This window comes from Pundamilia nyererei, unplaced genomic scaffold (genome assembly GCF_000239375.1).
Source record: "Pundamilia nyererei isolate P.nyererei 1_Seehausen unplaced genomic scaffold, PunNye1.0 scaffold00137, whole genome shotgun sequence".
NCBI classification, from domain to species: Eukaryota; Metazoa; Chordata; class Actinopteri; order Cichliformes; family Cichlidae; genus Pundamilia; species Pundamilia nyererei.
Window position 1 is genome coordinate 1,240,061 of NW_005187538.1, and position 16,845 is coordinate 1,256,905.

Genomic DNA, 16,845 nt, shown 5'->3' on the forward strand with positions numbered 1-16,845 from the left:
AATGGGTTTCAAGTTAGTTAAAAGGTATATTAACTTTAGAAAAATAAAAATGATAATTTTATTTTATTTTATTTTATTTTATTTTATTTTATTTTATTTTATTTTATTTTATTTTATTTTATAGAGAAGCAGACTGTCTCTCAGACTTTCACACAAACCCTAACAAAAACAAACGCTTCGCTCCAGCCGGCTACTGTGATTGGTCCGTAGACACCCCCGAGTTCTCGCCCTATCTCGCGATGCCAAGGATTCTTCCCAGTGAGAAGCAGACGCTGAACTGTATTCAGTCGCTGTTGTGGCTGGGAGGCAGCAGAGTCAGGCAGTATCTTTGGTTGACCGTGATCCAGCCAAAGGTAAAGCAGGAGTCTTTTAAACTGACCGACAAAGCGAAAAGAAGCTACTGACGTGTCTGGCCAAACTCCGACTTTGCACGACACCTTTCATCCTCCAGGTAAGGTTGCTACCTTTATCGTCCTGTTGGCTCCCGCTGTCCAGACACTCATATACAGGGCTAGCTGATATTTTCACAGTTGAGTTTTACACCAGCAAAGCAACATTTAACCCCCCCACCAGTCTTCGCGTCCTCTTCTGTCACATTTTAAGTTATCCTCGTAAAGCACTTTGTCGATAAGTCATGAAGAAAGCCTCCAGCTGGTCGGCGTGTGTTAACGGAACCAGAGTGTGTGTGTGTGTGGGGGGGGGGAAGCAGCAACTTCAAAGCTCACTGTCGACTCTGTCTCTGGAATGGATATCCCTGTTAGCTTGTATGCTAACGATACATCTGCTTAGTATAAAGTGACTTGGCTTGCTCACTAGCTAGCTGGCTAATTCGCTTGCCAACTCAACACAGTTCTGGGTTACTGTCCTGTCGATGAGGCGGTGGTGAGGTGGCGAGGCGAGGGAGCCATGGCAAGCTTTTTGTGAATGAAACTGACAAACTTAACTTGTTCACCGGTTAGCTAACCTGCAGGCATTGATACTTAAAGCGACAGTTCTGCTCTTGGTTTATAGTACCTTGAATAATTTTAAACCCACAAGTCTTTGCAACAGAATAGCGACTTTTAATGCTAGTACCTCTTAAGGTTCAAAGGAAGGTATCTTTTTGTGCACAAACTTATCTACAGAGATGATTTTACTCCACACATACCTCTAGCTGTGAGTTTGTTGTACACTAAAGATAAAAAACCAGCTATGTGTAAAAAGCCTTTTGAGGAGTAGAGAATACTCAGAGATTGAACTTAAGCAGCCTGAGCTCTCTGCTGTGGTAACTACACAGCTGTTAACTGTGTGCCTTTGTTATGGATCTTCTTTAAATGGCATGGGGTGATTTTAGGGAACTGATATGTTCATGTTGTTGGTTTTTCTACATACTCTTACAAATGTGTTTACTCCAGGCAAGAAAAATTACGAGCCAGATAAAGCTGTCGGAGGAAAGGAAAAAGGTCTGCAGATTATTTGGCCACAGTTTTAAAATGTAACTCTTAAAACATTTCTATATGGGCATTATTTTCATCTGTGCTGGTTTTGAGATCATTGTCACCAAATTTATAGGTTTGGCCAGCCTCTACAGGCTCTACAAAGTACACATTCATTGTAAAACCAAACACACTAACATAAAATAAGCTGTAATATAGCAGTGACCGTGTTATATGTAAGACCCTGGGTGTGCCTGTTTTTCTCCTTGACGTGCTAGTCATGTATCCCGGAATGATGAAGGGGATGGAAGGAGAATCTCTTATATTTTGTTTTTGTATTTTAATGTTTTTTGTGATTGCCCGGAGGAACGGTTATTCCTGTAATAAATGTCTGGTTGTTCAGGAAAATTTTCAAATAAGTAAATTTTAAGATGCATTTATTTATTAAATGGTGGTTGCATTGTTGCTTAGCATTAAGACTTAGTCTGTTGTGTTTGCATGATATGGTCAAGAAAGGCACATATGCCTGTTGAACTGAGCATGGAATCTGGCATATGCACCAGCTGCCTCTTTAAATGGTGTGCAGACTCTGCCTACATGGTGTACTGCATGTGTTTATGCAAGTGCGTGCCAGTATTCAGGATCTCCTACTAAAAATCTCTGCCCACTTTGGGTGTGTCTCTTCCTTTCTGTTTGATATGATGCCGAGAAAGAGCCAGCCAATACCAGTCTACTCCACTTTTGAACAGTTTTCTGCACTCTAAGTGTTAGAATAGGGACTGATGTTTAGTAGACTCAAAAAAGGATGTTTCTGAGAAAATCGTAAGTGAAACAGCAGTTGTCATGTGTGTTTTGTTCATGCCGTACTGCTCTCTGCTCCCGGGTCACTGTGTAGAATTATGAACCAACACTCCAAATATGATCATGGTCAGTCCTGTGTTGACAAAGCAGTTTGAGCTACCTAGGCGTAGACTAAGTGTAAGATCTTTGAAATCATCATTTGGTATTTGGTGATGAGACAGCAGGACATTGTTTTTAAGTATTACAGAGAGAGCTGCAGCGGTTCAGACTGTGTAGGTTATTTATCCCTCCTTGAACTACTGCCGGGAGGTTCTTTTCAGTTGTCACTGGTTGTACCCCTCAAGGCCTACTGGATTAATTGATCACTTAATGCCTAGCATGTCACAGACCTTGACATGCGCTATTGCGTTGAAATAATCAGAATTATTCTCTTCACCTGTGAGATGTCATAATGTTTTAGCTCATGTGTGTTTGACACTGAATTCGTACTACCAGTTGTCACTTGTTAGCAGGGAGTACGACTTTGCAAGCAGTTTAAAGTGAATCCTGGCACAAATAATAGGAGCTGATGGCACATCCATTAAGAATGAATATTAAGGGAAGTGAGACTTACTGTCTTCAGAAATTAATAAAAATGCATATTGATTTGTACTTTTTTTTTTTTGTAATTGTTGGAGGAGGAGTAGATAGCTATTTAAAACTCTGTTATTACTGGTCACTTGTGGTTATTCCTCTGAAAGTGAAGGTAACTCTCTTGTATACTTTGCACCCTATTGTATATTCTTCGTTGTACACAGCAATACTATCATTCCTAAACTAAATCCTGCCAGTATATCTTCCTAGCTGATTTATGACTCTAGCTTTAGTCTTATTGATCTAGCATGCAGTCATACTGCATATCAATTCATTTGTGTGAAAATGAGGATTTTTCTCTAAAGGAAATTAAAATCCACTTATCTAAATGTTAACCAGACTTATGGGATACAACCTGATTTACATTTAGATCGATGGCCCCTATACTGTGTTTATTCCCATGAGTGTTGTTTGTTTGTTTGAGGTTGTGAACACATCAGAGGACATTTGTGTGGCACGATTTTTCTTTTTTTACACGATAGATTTGCAACTAGGGCTGCGCAATATGACCATAATCTCATATCCCGATATAAGACATTTCTCATCCTGATAACGAGATATATCACAATTCTGGGCAACTAGACTTGTGTGAAGTGTTTTCAGCTGGGTGTTGTGTACCTGGAGTTGATTTTTTTCTTATATTTTAGATATAAGTTGTAATGGCTGCCATTTTCTTTAAGAGTGCTTATTACACGGCGTGCTGGAGGGAAAAGCTTGTTCTAACGTTTGAGTGTAAGGTTTATTTTGAGCACCTGGTGGCTCTTTTTTGCTTCTCATCCATAAACTCTGTCCATACTCTTTCACGTGATTATTGTGTTTGTGGTAGAACAGGTTGGCATAGTTTGCATAGCACAGTTTTCTGGTCCATGTCAGAGTTTTCATAACCAAACCTTGTCCATGCTACAGAGGTAGCTGCTCGTTTGGGAGAAAGGTCCTCGATTTGACTGGTCCTTCTGTTTGGAGCTACCTGGTTCTGCCTCATCATCACTGGCCATACTTTTATACTCTGTTGCTGCATCCACGTGGTGACCATCCAAATGATGAAAAAATATTGCAGTAAACGGTGTATTCTGCAACACTACGAAACAAACAATAGATGTTTTAATTTTGTCATCCGATATATTTTGTCATATCGCACAGCCGTATTTGCAGCTCATGTTCAGTGATGAATGCCCTTACCCATTTTATATGGGTTAAAAATCTTTGAATTTCATACTTTGTTGAAATGTCTACATAGAAGACTTATCTTCTTTTTTTCAGTCAGTAAATGTAAAGTGTGGACGCCACATAAAAATGAGATGCTGGAAATCCATTTAAAAGCATTTGCAGAAGCAGGAAATTCATCATAGTAAAAATTTATCCTTTATGTTGTTGTTGATTTGAGTGCACTTTCAGTTCTGGCAATGAAAATGTTGACATGACACAGATGCAGTGGAAGCCCCTGAAAATGCAAAGTTATAGTTCAAACCTAAACTGAAATACGTTGCGCAGTTATCCAGAAACTTTATCACCTTATTGTGGCAGCTATTCTGTCATCTTTGCCAATTGACATTCATCCCCTTCTAAAGCTTGGGGGCTACGTGGTTCCACTTGGTGCTCTGAATTTACATACAGTAAAGCAGTATTAGTGTTGGTACATTTTCAACAGAAATTAAAGCTTGCTTATTCCGAATTATAGATGTTTTCTACAAAGGCAGTTTTTCCACATGAATTCCGGATAGTGTCAAGAGATTATTCTCAGACACAATCTCATGAATGGAAATTGAGCATTTGGATTACAGTGGTTCTTTGGTGGGGCATCGAGGATGTACAACACATGAATCCCACTGATTCACTGTGAAGTTTTTGGATAGTTGCCTGCACTATTAGGCTCCGTTACACACACTCTGCAATCAGAAGCTGGCAGGGTTAAAAGTGTGTTTAATGTCCAGTCTGACTGATTCAGACATTTGGGTTCTTATGTACACCTCTGGGTGATATCTGGAAAACTTCAGGGCTGCTGCAAATGCGTGAAAACTCATTTAGTGACTAAAGCTGCTTAAACGTTAACGGTGCCTCAGTCTGTGCCAGCCAGCTGGTGGGAGTAAGCAAACAAACAAATGTGAAATGGTGCCAATTAATAGAAAATAAGTAGTTTGTATATTGTTGTTTAAAAGCCAGCGAGGGTGTATAGAAATGTGCCTACATGGTTAAAGAAATAAAACCATATTCCGTGGAGCGTGAATTCATACTATTTTTGAGCTGTGGCAGATTGCAGTAACGCTGGCAGAAACTGCCAATGTGCTGATTACAGTCAGCCAATCAGAACAGAGAGCTGATTTAAAAAAAAAATCCTATAGAAGACAGAAGATGGTGTATATACTAATATTTGTGCAAATATGTGATCACTGTGAATGAAATTTACAATGTAATTATTTAACCCTTTAAGACCTACCATAGAACCAAGTCCGCCAGAGCTTACTTTATATTTTTACATGCTGTGGAGCCATTTTTGGGAGTATTTCAAGTTGCTATACATCAATACAACCATTATAGCCCAAATTTTAATAATATGTATGCATTAAGTCCATAGTAACTACATAAATTGCAAAAAGTGCAATAAACTACAAAAGAAAACTACGTTTTTTTTGTTAACATATATTTCTACTTAGAGAAATTTAAGAGGTTTATCTCTCAAAACTTTAAATACAAAAAAGTTGCAAAAAATAGTTTACAACAAAAGGACATTTATTTTGAGTGTCTTTATGATTTTATTTTTGAGATACACCAATTTTTATATACTGCAGAAAAATCGAAAAACAATCCTATAATGCAAATTTGCAGAGAAAACAGCATGTGCATCAAAATAAACTATTTAAAGCAGTGCAATTTGAGTTCTAAGCATCCTAGAAACTATTCAGAAAAGTATAGAGTCAAACATGACTTATAAAAACACCAGTAAAGGCTTATAAGGCCTACAAGTAAAAAATTATATTTTCCGTGAAAATGACGTCCCTTCCGGTTTTGTGGAGCTAATGGCGGACATGCGATAGTTCGCACTGACGTCTATTTCAATGTAGGAAGTGTTCCGAACAACTGATCGGATCGGCAAAGCCCGTTTCTGGAATATGTTTTTGTTCCTGCAAGCGCTTTTTATGCAATTTTTGCAAAGCTTTATGTGGAAGAAAACCGTGACCTAGGACAAGCTGATGGCATAAGATGTAAGTACAACTCATCTGGTTTCATATGCAAAAAAATTATTGCGCTAGCTTATGTGGTTCTGGTTCTACCGGGATTTAAATATAGTTACGCAAAACAGAGCGTGCCTGCTCCAACCGGCTTTAAAGGGTTAAAATCCATGAAGCACTTTCAAAATAATCCTTTAGTCGCTTGTGTTGATCAGACAGCTTTACCTGGCTGACTTAGATGCATTATTGCTTTTTCTTGATGTGACGCAAAATGCACCTTCTCATAAGTCACTCCTCCAGCATGATTGTGCTTTATCCACTTTTCCACTAAAATATTCAGATATGCATGCACCCTCTGATCTGATAGCATGTTTGCATTTTCTCCAGTTTCTGGTGTCCTCTGACAGAGCCTACTCACCCAGCCCACAGAACACCAGAGCTGTTGTTCATATGCTAATCTACTGCACTTGCAACAAATTCTTTCTGAACTCTTTGTTGAACCCACATTCCACCATTTAGTCCCTTGTCTCCAGTAAATATTAAACACAGTGTCCCGTCTAGGGCTATCTGCTGAATTCGGTACCCTGCAATTTTATGTCATTGTGCTTTGATTTATTGTTGACGTCTGTCCTTCCACAGCCATTTCGATCTCTTCTCTGATGAGTGCCCTTAATCAGCACATTTTACCACACTGCCTGGAACTGTCAAGTGTCCTTGTGGCTGAAGTAGAAAAGTGCAGAAAGCTGTTAAATGATAACAATGTTTTACACTGAACTCTACTCATTTGTCATTCTTTTTTTTGTGGTAGGGGTTTCACAGAGAGGGAGTAAAGTGGAAACCAGATATCTATGATGCTTATTATGCTTAAAATTGAGACCAATCTGAGACTACTTGTGTTCGATCTACCTGCTGTTTGTATTTTGCTGTTGCATGTAAATAAATAAAATTCCACATTATTTTACTAGTTCAAGTCCAGGCATGTCTATCTCTACGAAAGACGACAGCAGCTAAGATCTAAAGGCTGGGTAGTATCTCCTAGAACTTGTTATTAGGACATGTGGTCCAGCCTCATTGAAAATCAAGTGTTTATAGTTGTGAGTCATACAGAAAGGGGGAGGGTTGTGGAGATTAGATATTGTTCAAAAACAGCCGTGATGGTGGGCATTTCCAGGCAGTTGCTCTAGAGAAACATGCGTGTGATATGTGCCGGTGTGGTGAGTGAGGAAAGAGGGCTGGATTCAAAGGTCCAAGCAGCTTTTTCTTCATCTCCACTCCAAAATTTCTAGTTTCTGTCAAATTTCTTTCTTTCTTTTAACAGAGCGCTGATTTTTATTTATTTTTTTAACACAAAGCATAATTTATTAGTCTTTGCACACAATATCAAGTTAAAACTAAAACTGGGGGTTATCTTTCAATTTACACACAGTAAAAAAACTTGAGCTGTCACTTGAGAAGGCATCATGGTGGAAACAAAAGAAATCAGTTTAGACTTGAGAAAAAACAATTGTTGATGCTCACGAAGCAGGAGATAGATATACAAAGTTATCACATCATTTCAAAATGTCAAGAACTGGAGAGATAGAAGTATCATCAAGAAATTCAAATTAAGCCACACAGTACAGAACAAGCCTGGCTGAGGTATGAAAGGAATGATTTCAAATACTCTGGAGAGAAAACTAATGAGAGATGTGTCTAAAGAGACCAGAACAACTGCCAAGACTTGAGTGAAAGACTTCGGCAAACAGGAGTTGTAGTCTCAAAGAAGACGGTTACTAAAAATCCTACAAAGGAATGTACTGTGAGGTTGCATACCAAGAAAAACTCTACTTCTGCAAGAAGAGACACCTTCAACCCTGAATGAAGTATACTGAGGGCAACCTGGAGAAAGATTATGCATACTGGAAGCTCATCCTTTGGTCAGATGAGATGCCACTAGAGCTGTTTTCCCAAAGAAAGGCTGCTTATGTTTGAAGGGGAAAAAAGGGAGTGGTGCACTATCCAAAGAACATCGGCCCCAAAGTAAAACATGGTGGAGGGAGTATTATGATATGGAGGTGCTTCAGTGCATCTGGAACTGGGAATCTCGTCAAGGTGAAAGAAATAAATCAATAAAGAAGGATATGTGAGATTTTGAAAGAGAACCACAAATAGTAACAAAACTGGGTTTGTGTTGTTACTTTGTCTTCCAACACGACATAAACCCCAAACACGTATCAGCCCTGGTCAAGAACTACGTCAAGAAGACCAAAGGAAATGTTATTGACTAGACTGTCAAAACCCTTATTTGAATCCCATTAAAAATCTTTGAGGTGAACTATAGACTAAGGTCCATGCCAGACCATCGAATCCGGAGGAGCTAGAGATTTGAATGGGCAGCAAATGCTCATGAGACGTGTGTAGGACTTGTTAAAAACTACTATAGATGACTGCAGGCTGTTATCCAGCAACAAGGATACGCGAATGACTGTTAGCATCAGCTTATGAGTTTGACTCTGGTAGTTTTTGGTTTTTGTGAAATTTTGTTTCTCTGCGCAAAATAGTGTAAGCAAAATAAAACTTAAGATGTTAGGAAAACTCTGTTAAAATTCCTTGCTCTGCTTAACAGCAATAATTCAGTTCTCTGTAGCATGTGTGGTGTTAAGGCGATATTTTTCCATCAAATATGCAGCTCACGCAGACCACACATCCATGTAATATTTAGGTGTTTAACTGTATAACAGTCATCAACCTGACTATTTAGAGCTGGTTGTGTGGCATTTCTTCAAAAATCTCTGCTGTCTGAGCAACATTTGATTTCAGACTTCCACACAAGTCCTCCCTACAGCATGGCAAGGCATTGTAATTTTTTGTTCTTTTGGCTTGATTATAGCAACAGTCAGTGTGATGAGTCACTCTTACACGTTTCTCATGGTTTCTGTCAGAAACACAAGTGATGGGGAAAGCCAGCGCAGATGGGGAAATATTTGCCACATGTATAAAAGACTTCTTATGCTTATGGCAACTATCATTGTTAGCATAGCCTCTAGTGAAGTGCAGCCACACTTTGAACATTTAATTCTCTATAATTGCCAGTAAAATCAGTGTTTGTGCAGTGCTTTTTTTTTTTTTTTTTTTTTTTTTTCTTTTGCAAATTAAAAACTGAGTTGGTGAGATAACTTGTCTCCAGAACAGTCCTGTCTTTTAAGCCTAGCAACTTAAAAAATTTAAGTATTTATAGCATGCTTCTGTGGTGTTTATTGACCATTCAAAGCACTTCACATCTCAAGCCACATTCACCCATTCACATAGCACTTTATTCTGTGCATACAGGTTCTACCCACACACCACTGGATATATCTACAGCAGTTGCTGGGGCTCGAACCGCTGACCTTCCTGATTAGTGTATGACCCCCTTTAAATACTGAGCCACAGCCACCCACTAACATATGAGCCTTGTGTAGTTGTGATCTACATGTCTATCTGTTAAGGTAACTGCATGGAGTTTTGACTCAGACTATAGTTGTTTCAAAAAACATAAATTGCTGAAAAAGTCATGGAAATTTGCATTTAAGTAGTATAAGTGATTATATATTTATATATTTTTATACTAGTCATAACTTTTTGTGGAGATTAATTGTTTGTCTTGACATTAAGTAGTCTTGTGTGTCAGACTTCAATGTGAGTTGTAGCCTGAGATGTGGACCATGGAAATACAGATTTAAAAATGTCTGGCTTCATGGGTATGGATTGATTCCAGGATAGACAATTGGTAAATTGTGGAAGTAAAAAGGTTTGACATATCAAATATGGCCAGCTAGCCATGATCAAGAAGCCTTTCCCATATTGCAGCTCTGCACAGACAGACTCTCGTCTTCATCACTAGCCGTGTTTTCTTGCCATCTGCCATCAGGTGCTATGTCCAGAAACAGAAATAATTAGCTACCTTTAGTGACTTTGGTCACTAAAGGTAGCTAATTACCGGTAGTATAGGTTAGGTTAGGCCTGCACAGTTAATCACATTTTAATCTTGGTCATGGTTTTGGTTTCCCAGTTAAATGAACATGATCATGTGATACTAAAAATGCAGGCTCCACCAGTCGAACACAAGGCAAAAGGAAATCAAGTGGTCCCACCTGACTGCGTGTCTGCATATCCATACCTAGCTGTTACTTGCATCATGCATCTTTAAGTTCCACAGACTTCTCTGGAAGAGTAACACTACAATAAAAGACACATTTATGGAACAAAATTCATGTTTGGCACAGCACAAGGTGAACAGATCGTTTCATGACGTTCGATCTGTTGTTTGGAAATGCATTAGACTTAGCACAAGGTATGTTAACCAGGAGTAAATCGTATGCAAAGAGTGCTGTAGAGCTGTGTCCTCGCTGCAAAGAAGCATAAATAACTCATCATCCACAAAAAAAACCACACTTCAAACTGTAATATAATTAATTCATGAAGTCCAAGAAAAACAATGGAATGATTGCTAAGATGAATTGTCCCAACATTTCATATCCACATTGAGCTCACGCAAAGATGCACTGAAATCACCAAAACAGACACATTTCATTTGGCCTAAGATGTGTTTTCACTCAACTTAAAGAGCTTCAGGAAGACTGTCAGCGTACTAAACAAAAGGGGGTCGTCATCTTGTACTGTTTTTGTTCCAGAGTGGAAATACCTGTGCCGTATGTAAAACAACGCACAGGAAACGGAGAGGGGTGTCATGGCTGTTGAGTACTTTGCTGCCAGTGTTATTCAGATCCATCATTCATGCACAATAAATGGAGGAAATGAAGAATTTGCATTTTGCTTTTAGGAGATGCGCTTGGGTCAAGATTATTTTATAAAGATGAAATTACAGGAATGTAACATAGTGTAAAGGGGAAAGTGGTGCCCTGTTGATTTAAATTTGTTTTTCTTTTTAATTATATTTTATTTTGATGCAGAGATTTGTACAAATGTGAAAGCAGAGTTCTGTGAGTGCAATAAAAATATATATTTTTTAATTTAAAATCAGTTAATCACAATTGTGACAGATTATCATGATCTCTGTATTGATCAAAATTATAATAATTTTAGCCATAATCAGTTTAATCAGCTTACTATGATGACTGTGATCTAAACTTGTATGGCATTAATGGAGGAAAAAAGTCATGCTCAGTGGAGCTGCAATACCAGGATTCACCAAGATAGCAGGATTAAAATAAAGAGCTCGATTTTAATCTAAGGAGCTAAAAATATAAATGTGTATCATGAATGTGGACCTTGATTTCTACCCTGAAAAGGGAGAAGAGGGTCGTTTTATTTGCTGACATTTACAGATACTTCAGAATGTGTTGTCAGGAAATCTTGCATGCTATGACAAAGTTAAAGAATAGTCATGAAACTGTGCTGTTAAAGTGTGTAAGAACTGTGTAGTAAGCTCACCATCATTACCTTCATAGAAAAGGCTTTAAAGCTGAGGTTTATATGCAGTCAGAATAATGGCAAGGAGCACATGTCTAAAAGGGTCTTTCCTGCTGCTCTAGCCACTATCTCCCGCTGGGATTTTTGTCTCCAATGCAAGCAAAGCTGGGTTTTCCCACAGTGTTTAATAATGGGCTAACACACAAAGGTCTTCTCTGTGCTGGATGCATGGTTGATGCTTCCAAAACTCTAATCCCTAACGTGTAAAATCTACCCTCGTCACTGGGATCCAATCCTCTGATAAGCGACTGACTGATGATTGCACGCTGGAAGGTGGAGGATCATTTGTCTCTTTTGTGCAGTTCATGTTTGGGTATTCAGCGCAATAAAGTTGAAAGAAAGCCCCCCTGATTATATGATTGTATGTAATAATCTCCAATTTTCAGATCAGCACAGTCAGATTAAGCAATCAGTCACAAATTCTTGCAGTGATCAGGCCAAGAGACTCGGCAGGCTGCACAGTAGACCCCTACCTGTCATAGTTTACTGTTGTGGAAGTGCCAGGGACTGACAGCACTGAGATTCATCCTTTTACTGCTTTGCCATAGTTACACTTGAGCAGTGAAGCCACTTGGTGCTCTCTGTCCCTCTGGATCAGTGCTCTGAGATGAGTTTGTTGAACCTTGTTAGAAAAGGCAAGCCATTTGGGCGTGCAAGTTTTTTGGTGTAACGCCTTGTTGCAAATTCTGTAAATTATGTTAAACTGTTTTGTTTTTAATTGCTTGCACCTTTACAATGACAGTTTCTGTGAGTCTCCAGCATTCATGTTTATGTTTTTGTAGCCTTTGCTCTTTGTTCGTTTTAACAGTGGGTTGAGGGGGTTGGGTTGGCCCAGTCTCTCTGTGGGACACCGCTGTTGCTTTGCCCTGTGACCTCCACAGTACACCCAACCATAGCCTGCTTCAAAGGCAACACGCAGACAGCTTATATTTGCATTCTTTGGAGCCGTAACCCTCCCTTGGGCACTTTCTGCTCTATCCCTCCGTCCCACCAAGTACCACCCTGCAGAGCTAAAGAAAGTGGGCCTGAAAAAGGGACACAGTCCGGTCATCTTCTGCACTTTACTTTTGAACTGTCTAACATTAATTTAGCATTATAGATGCAGATCGGATTAAAAGATGGTGGGTTCAATCAGGCTTTCCAAGGAATTGTAACACTCTACAGGGAGCGAGTTGCTCTGGTTGGCTGGCTCATGATCCTGTGTGGTGTGCTTGTGCCTTCGCCTTCTGTCCCATCTTTTATCAATACTCAAACCAAACAACCCACTGCCCACCACTTTTTTTATAGTCATGAGTTAATCACACATTTAAACTAGCAATGTAGCATTGTTCTTGTCTCTTGCCTTACTCCAAGTGCCTTTCCAGTGGCACTGCATAGCAATGCCATTGTGTTGTCTCTCAGCTTGTGTTTTGTGCAGTAAAAGTTAACAATGTCTTTTGTTTTATACTAACAGTCCAAATGCTTCTCACTTCACTTTTACTCACTACAGCCATTCACTTGTTCAAATAATTGTAATGAAACAGAGGTAAAAAAACAAAACAAACAGAGCAAAAATAACTTGGCACGAGCTGCACAAACAGCATGTTTGTCGAGGCTGCCCTGGGCTGGTGGTATTTGTGCCAGGGCAGTGTGTGTGTGCTTTTCAAAATCCCCTTTCTTTATAACTTTGTGTTAATTGTGCACTCAGTCATACAGAGTTTGAATGGCCCATTCTTTTACCTTATTTTGTTATAAAAGAAATGCACAAGCTTGAGGAAAATGGCTTGAATAATAATTGGCAACACGTAAAGCAGTGATTCACTTGGCTCTTGCTCAAGAAGCATCTGCAGGAAGTGTTGTTTGTGTTAGTATTTGATTGATATTGAGAGTTGAACATACTTGACTTGTTTAAGGTCTGCTATTTATGCGCAGAAAACTGATAAACTGCAACAAGTTTGAGACATTTTTCAAGCAAAAATGCCAAATGTTTCCTAGTAGTAAACTAAATATATTAGCATTTTATTTTTTAATAATGAAAGTGGTTAAGTAGTTTAATATTCTCGAGTAATTTATTCTTCTTTTTTTAAAGGATTTTCATGGACAGAGTGAATGACCTCACAGTCAAGTTCTTGCGCTGTCTCTTGTAGTAACAAGCAAAAGTCTGTGTAGCATTACACTGGCTCTTATCAAAGCAGGTGCAAGAATAATTTAAGGCTACAATTGTATTTGTGAGAAATTCTTTTCCATCCAGCTCGATAATTGAAGGGCTCAGTGCATGAAGCTTGAGTAGTGAAATTTCCCTGGGCTACCATTTTGCATTCACTCTCATAAGAGCTATCCACTCTAACTACCCAATGTGGATAAAGAATGTCTTAGTTAATTGTTTTAATAGCCATCTTTACAACTCGACACCCTCCAATATTGCAAAACTAGGAGACTCAAAAGCTGTCTCATCTTCCCCGAGCAAAATTAGCCTTCCGTGACCTTCCTTCGCTATGCCCCTGTGACGTTCACGCTTGATTAGGCCTGCAAATGAAGTTTTCCTTCTTTTAGGGCAGGAAGCACGACCTTGGGCCGAGAGACCTGTTAAGTCTTTATTGGATTGACTGGACATACTAAGCTCAGAAGACGTCTCAGAAGAATTTAGTTGGACCTGCTTCATCAGCGCTTGTTTCATATTTTCATGGCTCTTTTGGAGCCTCATGTCTGAACACATGGTAGCAGGTAGCAGCCAAATACTTCAGATCAAGACTCAGTACTTAAGGTCATAAGACCCCCAATTAGTCAAATTCCAAACTACTGATCTACCAATTTTGCTGTGTTTTTAAATGTGAGCAGTCACTGAAGATATTTTTGATATGAGAACTAAAGTAGTTAAATGAAATGCCATTAATGTTTTTTATTTGAAATGCCAGTCACAAATTCTTCACTTAAAAAAAAAACGAAACATGTATTCCAGCTTTCTGCAATTATATGCATGTACTAGAGATGGACCAATCCGATATTACGTATCGGTATCGGTCCGATACTGACGTATATTACTGGATCGGATATTGGCGAGAAATAAAAATTGTAATCCGATCCATTAAATATCAAAAAAGCACCTCACAAAACTTGCGACATGGCGTAAATCGGTTCATAACCGTAGCACGTCGGAGCAGTGTGGTCACGTGATAGAGCGGCTGTGTGTATTTGTAGCCTCGCTACCAAACTAGCATTTCATCTCCGAGGAAGTGATCCCAGAGAGAAGTAAAGCAAGTGTGTGAGTTCATCTCTTAATGTTTGTAAAGCATTCCAGCGTTAAGCTTAACAACTGATATATGGAGCGACTGCCTCTTCTCTCCCTCTCCAGCTGCTACTTCAATCGTGAAACTGATTAATGATCAGCTGATCGGCTTTTCTGTCGCCAGTCAGTCTCTCTTGTTCGTTCATCGCCCACTTCGCGCCAGAAAGAGGAAACCAGCGGCTGAACAACAGCAGCACGTTTAACCTTGATAAGCTGTTGTTAGAATTTATTTAATATTACTTTCTACACCAGGATCTTTTTCTACGTAGCTGACGCTGGTAACTGTGCAGGGGCGGATCTAGCGAAGTTTAACCAGGGTGGCCGATAGGGCATTAACAGGGAAAAGGGGGGCACAAAGACATACACTTCTTTCTTATTCTCATTTAAAATGTCTAGCTTTTAATAAATAATTATCTGAATCTTACACCCAAAGTTTTAATCTTATGTAAAATATATAGAAGTCCATTACTGTATATAGTAACTGTTAAGTCTAATATACCCTAGTAAGCTATACTACTTTTTCCTTTGGGAAGGTACCATCTGTGCAGTCTGCAATTCTGTTGAAGAAAGATGTTGAATCTATTTAATTATTCTTGAAAAATAATTTATTTCTGTGCATTTTTTTCCCACACTGCATCAAATTAAAGTTGATTATGTCGATTAAGCATCATGAGGTGGGGGGTGGTTCCCTATATATATATTTTTTTTTCTGCTTGGAGTTTACAACCCTATTAGTTAGGTTGCTTAATATTTCTGCTAAGTACTCTTTAAAATACCAGAATAGGGAGGATGGAGTAGGTTTAAGTTTATTAGATTGATCAGTTTTGCTGAACTATGAAATATTTTGGGTGCAGTGTATTTTTACATACAGGTATAACAGAATAGCTTTAGTGTTGTTGTTTATTTAAACTTGAGTATGAACTTATACAAAATGCAGCAATATATTAAAAAAACAGTTTTATTGATTACAAAACACACTATATCGGATTCATATCGGTATCGGCAGATATCCAAATTTATGGTATCGGTATCGGACATAAAAAAGGGGTATCGTGCCATCTCTAGTATGTACGCTGACAAGTGAATTTCGGAAAGCGCTGGAATAACATGTGGCAGCATGTCCAGGAACCGTGATAGAGCCAGATGCTTTGTACACTGATGCACAGACCAAAGCTTTAGACTTCCTAATTTACTTTCTGTTGCTATTTTCCCACATACAAATGAGCAGGACATTTTTCTTCTAATTTCAGCAGCCTCTGCACTAATGAGCTTCTGCTCAAACTGGCAGGCCAAAAAGGATTTAAGCTTGGGCTAACTAGTCATGTACAGGCAGTTTTTTTTCCCCCAATTATTACCACAAAATTAAGAAGGCATTTAACACACAACGGGGCAGCACAATAGCTGAATGCGGAGTACTGTTGCCTCACAGCGAGAAGTTTTAAATCTGTTGGCCTTTCTGCATAGTTTGTTTTTACTCCCCAGGAGTGGGACCCTTCTGGGGCCTCTCGTTTGCTGCAGTTCACCTTACCTTCTTGTGGCAACAGAGTCCCAGATGAACACTGCAAATCAGTGCTGGCTAGTGCACGTTAGAGGGAGGCTTACTGCATCTCTAGAGCTACACATGAAGAAGTGCAGCTGCATAAATAGGCTTGGCTTTACCATTACAGTACAGATATGTCTCCTCTCCTGCTTCTCTAGTGCCTCTATCTACTTTATATCTGTCCCCATGCCTGACTAGCATATTTGCTATTCAGCTCAGCTCTGACAGCCCTGTTAGCAGTGACGGATGTGATGGAGCCTGGCTCTTTCAACGTCATATCTTCAAGTGACTGTATAGATCTAATCTATAAGGGACACTGATAGTAGTACCCAGGGAACAGCCTTGTTTGTGTGTGATGGTGTAATTAATTGATGCTGCATGTATGGATGATCATAAATAGACAGTTTGTTGACTAAGGGTTGTTTAATGGACTTTTTTGTGTAGTTTTTTTTGTTGTTATTATTATTTTTGCGTCATTATCTGCAACCTTGTCTCTCTTTACTTTGCGTACATATTAGGGCTGAACGATTATGGAAAATAATCTAATTGCGATTTTTTGCCCCAATATTGCGA

At 39.0% G+C, this 16,845-nt stretch overlaps 1 protein-coding gene across 1 annotated transcript in view; it reads left to right on the forward strand.

Moving 5' to 3' along the window:
- The first annotated feature begins 265 nt into the window (after window positions 1-265).
- Window positions 266-16,845, forward strand: part of glceb (glucuronic acid epimerase b) — a 58,360-nt gene continuing 41,780 nt past the window's right edge. The window contains exon 1 of the mRNA XM_005743991.1: window positions 266-451. The gene's annotated coding sequence lies outside the window, so the exon portion shown is untranslated. The remainder of the gene's footprint in view (window positions 452-16,845) is intronic.